Raw genomic sequence first — 5,121 nt, 5'->3', positions numbered from 1 at the left:
GTGTAGGCGGGGTTTTGTTTACGTCATCACGTTACCATAGTAACATTAACGCCCACTTTTTTGTGTGATGTGATACAATGTAAAATACATACAGTAACAGTATGTACTGTGTAGATTTTCTTTTGACAATATTCTATATTGACACTTTTTAAACCTGATTATACTGACGTTTGTTTTTTTATCATATTGGAAAGTTGAATACATTTAGTAAGAAACGACGCATATTAATTCCAGGCTTTCACGACCACATTGAGTTTGAACCAATGGTTTTCATAGTTCATCGGTCTTTCCCATGATTAACTAAATCTGTGGACAGGTAACAAATTGGGGAACCGAATACTTTCTTAAAGGCCTTCAGAAACCCACTACTACCCACCACGCAGTCTGATAGTTTATACATCAATGATGAAATATTAACATTGCAACACATGCCAATACGGCCTTTTTAGTTTACTAAATTACAATTTTTAATTTCCCGGTAGTTTCGTCTTCGAAACGTCGTGTAATGCTGACGTGTACGCAAGACGTCACAGGTTTTTAGGAAGTATGAGCACTGCGCACACAACTCAATCAATCAATCAATGTTTACTTATATAGCCCTAAATCACTAGTGTCTCAAAGGGCTGCACAAACCACCACGACATCCTCGGTAGGCCCACATAAGGGCAAGGAAAACTCACACCCAGTGGGACATCGGTGACAATAATGACCCAAAGGGACGTCGGTGACAATGATGACTATGAGAACCTTGGAGAGGAGGAACAATGGATGTCGAGCGGGTCTAATCTGATACTGTTAAAGTTCAATCCACAATGGATCCAACACAGTCGCGAGAGTCCAGTCCAAAGCGGATCCAACACAGCAGCGAGAGTCCCGTTCACAGCGGAGCCAGCAGGAAACCATCCCAAGCGGAGGCGGATCAGCATCGCAGAGATGTCCCCAGCCGATACACAAGCAAGCAGTACATGGCCACCGGATCGGACCGGACCCCCTCCACAAGGGAGAGTGGGACATAGAAGAAAAACAAAAGAAACGGCAGATCAACTGGTCTAAAAAGGGAGTCTATTTAAAGGCTAGAGTATACAAATGAGTTTTAAGGTGAGACTTAAATGCTTCTACTGAGGTGGCATCTCGAATTGTTACCGGGAGGGCATTCCAGAGTACTGGAGCCCGAACGGAAAACGCTCTATAGCCCGCAGACTTTTTTTGGGCTTTGGGAATCACTAACAAGCCGGAGTCCTTTGAACGCAGATTTCTTGCCGGGACATATGGTGCAATACAATCGGCAAGATAGGATGGAGCTAGACCGTGTAGTATTTTATACGTAAGTAGTAAAACCTTAAAGTCACATCTTAAGTGCACAGGAAGCCAGTGCAGGTGAGCCAGTACAGGCGTAATGTGATCAAACTTTCTTGTTCTTGTCAAAAGTCTAGCAGCCGCATTTTGTACCAACTGTAATCTTTTAATACTAGACATGGGGAGACCCGAAAATAATACGTTACAGTAGTCGAGGCGAGACTTAACAAACGCATGGATAATGATCTCAGCGTCTTTAGTGGACAGAATGGAGCGAATTTTAGCGATATTACGGAGATGAAAGAAGGCCGTTTTAGTAACGCTTTTAATGTGTGCCTCAAAGGAGAGAGTTGGGTCGAAGATAATACCCAGATTCTTTACCGTGTCGCCTTGTTTAATTGTGTGATTGTCAAATGTTAGAGTTGTATTATTAAATAGAGTTCGGTGTCTAGCAGGACCGATAATCAGCATTTCCGTTTTTTTGTCGTTGAGTTGCAAAAAGTTAGTGGACATCCATTGTTTGATTTCATTAAGACACGCCTCCAGCTGACTACAATCCGGCGTGTTGGTCAGCTTTAGGGGCATGTAGAGTTGGGTGTCATCAGCATAACAGTGAAAGCTAATACCGTATTTGCGTATGATGTCACCTAGCGGCAGCATGTAGATGCTGAAGAGTGCAGGGCCAAGGACCGAACCCTGGGGAACTCCACACGTTACCTTAACGTAGTCCGAGGTCACATTGTTATGGGAGACACACTGCATCCTATCAGTAAGATAAGAGTTAAACCAAGACAGGGCTAAGTCTGACATACCAATTCGTGTTTTGATACGTTCTAATAAAATATTATGATCGACGGTATCGAAAGCAGCGCTAAGATCGAGGAGCAGCAACATAGATGACGCATCAGAATCCATCGTTAGCAATAGATCAGTAGTCATTTTTGCGAGGGCTGTCTCCGTGGAGTGATTTGCCCTGAAACCGGATTGAAAGGTTTCACATAGATTGTTAGACGCTAAGTGTTCATTTAACTGCTCCGCAACAATTTTTTCAAGGATTTTTGAAATAAAGGGAAGGTGAGACACCGGTCGGTAGTTTACCATGAGGTCAGGATCGAGGTTAGGTCTTTTAAGAAGAGGATGAATATCCGCTTTTTTGAATGCTAGGGGAACAGTGGCCGAGGAGAGTGATAAGTTTATAATATTTAGCACTGATGGACCTAATAATACAAAGAGCTCCTTGATCAGTTTCCCAGGAAGAGGGTCAAGTAAACATGTTGTCTGTTTTATTCCATTTACACGTTGTAACAATTCCTCTAATGTTATTTCCTCAAAACGAGAGAAACTATTTTGGAGGGCAGTATCCGACGTATATACAATCGTGTCAGTGTTAATAGAACCCCGTTGTAGCTGGGACGCATTGTCTTTAATCTCCTTTCTAATGACTTCAATTTTCTTACTAAAGAATTGCATAAAGTCATCAGCTGAGTGGGTTGAGCTACTGGAAGGGGTCCCTTGTTGGGTTAGCGATGCTACCGTACTAAACAAAAATTTAGGATCGTTTTTATTACGGTGGATGAGATTTGAGTAATATTTAGCTTTAGCTAAGGTAAGCATGCGTTTATAAGTTATTAAACCATCACTCCATGCTTGATGGTGCACCTCAAGTTTAGTCGTGCGCCATTTGCGTTCCAGCTTTCTACATAATAATTTCTGAGCTCTAGTTTCTTCTGTAAACCACGGGGTGCGCTTTTTTGGAGCCTTTTTTAACTTTAGCGGTGCTATGTTATCAATGGTTTCGCGCAGGGCGTCGTTAAAGTTGTTAGTGAGGTTATCAATAGAGCCCACATACTTTGGGAATGGTGCCATTACCGAGGGCAGTAGGTCAGCAAGAGTTGTCGTTGTGGCTGTATTAATGTTGCGGCTGCTATAGCAGTTATTATTATTATTAGTTTGACGAACATGCGTCTGAACCTCGAATTTTATAAGGTAATTATCGGACAATAGTTTAGTATACGGGAGTATCGTAACTTTGGAAACGGTGATACCCCTGACAAGCACTAGGTCTATCGTATTACCGTTGCGATGCGTGGGTTCATTTATTATTTGTGTGAGACCACAGGTATCAATTACAGTCTGGAGCGCTACGCATGGTGGGTCCGATGGGGTATTCATATGGATATTAAAGTCCCCCATTATGATTATATTATCGGCGTGTGTCACTAGATCAGCAACGAACTCTGAGAATTCATTGATAAAGTCCGAATAGTAAATGTCGTCTGCTTTTAACGGCATAATTATACAGTTTTTTGGACATCTCTGTTGCTGAATCTTTTGCAATTTGTTCAATTAATATTGGAGAAGTCACAGTAGAAAGATGGAGTTGGGAAGCTTTAGCCTTTAGCCACACAAACACACGGTGATTCCTTGTTTGAAATTCCTCTAGGTGAAACCTTCCTATGGATCAGAGCGCGGTCAAGAGAACATGGATCCAGACCAAATGTCAACCAGCAGGTTTCGGTGAGAAAATTGTGGTTAGAAGTCAGTTCTTACCGGAGAAAAGCTGAGCTTGTGCCGTCCATAGCTGCCGTCGACTCCCCTGAGACACTGCGCGTCAAGACACCCGTGGAGACACCCTTCCGACTATCAGGTAATATTAAACTCACTAAAACACTAGCAACACAATAGAAAAATAAGGGATTTCCCGGAATTATCCTAGTAAATGTGTCTAAAAACATCGGAATCCGTCCCAATGCAATCACGTTTTTGTTTTTCTAGTCCGTCGCTATCAATATCTTTAAAAACAAATCTTTCATCCTCGCTCAAATTAATGGGGAAATTGTCGTTTTCTCAGTCCGAATAGTACTTTTTTTTGGAGGCTCCCATTAAAAACAATGTGAAAATGCGAGGAGCCATCAAACATGTGACGTCATCGTCTGCGACTTCCGGTCGAGGCAGGGCATTTCTCTTAGGACCGAAAGTTGAGAACTTTATCATGGGTGTTCTCTACTAAATCCTTTCAGCAAAAATATGGCAATATCACGAAATGATCAAGTATGACACATAGAATGGTCCTGCTATCCCTGTTTGAATAAGAAAATCTCATTTCAGTAGGCCTTTAAAGTGACCACTACAACCACTGAACAAGATTATGGAATCACTAAACTTGGAGGATGTTCATTCACTTGTTTAATTTGGTAGAAAGAACCATATGTGAAACAAAACATTTAGATGTCAACTTTCTGGCATTAAGAAACACTAAAATTAAAATCAAGAAAATACATTATGGTAGTCAGTAACAGTTTAATTTTTAGATCAAGCTGAGGGAAAAAATAATCACTCAATTCTAAGGAAATAAATATGGAATCATCAAACCGTCTCATATACTACTAGTACTTTGTTGCACCACCTCTGGCTTGTTTAACAGCTTGCAGTCTCTGAGGCATAGACTTAAAACGGAACTGCACTTTTATATTTAATGTAGTAACCGGCACATATATTTACGTTTTTTGCTCATTTTAAGTACGTGGGGTATTGGTTTCACAAACGCATCATAACGTTTGCTTTTCCCTTCAACAACTACTACTACTCATGCAAATTTCATGAAAGAAAAAAAAAACCTGGCTAAAAAAACTCTGTCTGTGTTTGCGATTACAAGAACAAATATTGCAGATACTTTGTTAATATTCTGGCGACATGGTGACATTAAAATCAGCCTGAGCTAACCTAAACTGTGCCATTAATGTTGCAAAGCATGCTCACAGTCAGAAAGTACAGGACTTCTTCGAGAACCCCACGAATACTGGACAAATGTGGCAGGGCATACAG

At 41.2% G+C, this 5,121-nt stretch overlaps 1 long non-coding RNA gene across 1 annotated transcript in view; it reads left to right on the top strand.

Moving 5' to 3' along the window:
- LOC133564945 (uncharacterized) overlaps positions 1-5,121 on the top strand; it is an 83,223-nt gene that overhangs the window by 67,455 nt on the left and 10,647 nt on the right. The gene's annotated exons all lie outside the window — the stretch shown is intronic.

The sequence above is a fragment of the Nerophis ophidion genome, linkage group LG13, assembly GCF_033978795.1.
Source record: "Nerophis ophidion isolate RoL-2023_Sa linkage group LG13, RoL_Noph_v1.0, whole genome shotgun sequence".
NCBI lineage: Eukaryota > Metazoa > Chordata > Actinopteri > Syngnathiformes > Syngnathidae > Nerophis > Nerophis ophidion.
This window is presented reverse-complemented; position numbering and strand designations above follow the sequence as displayed.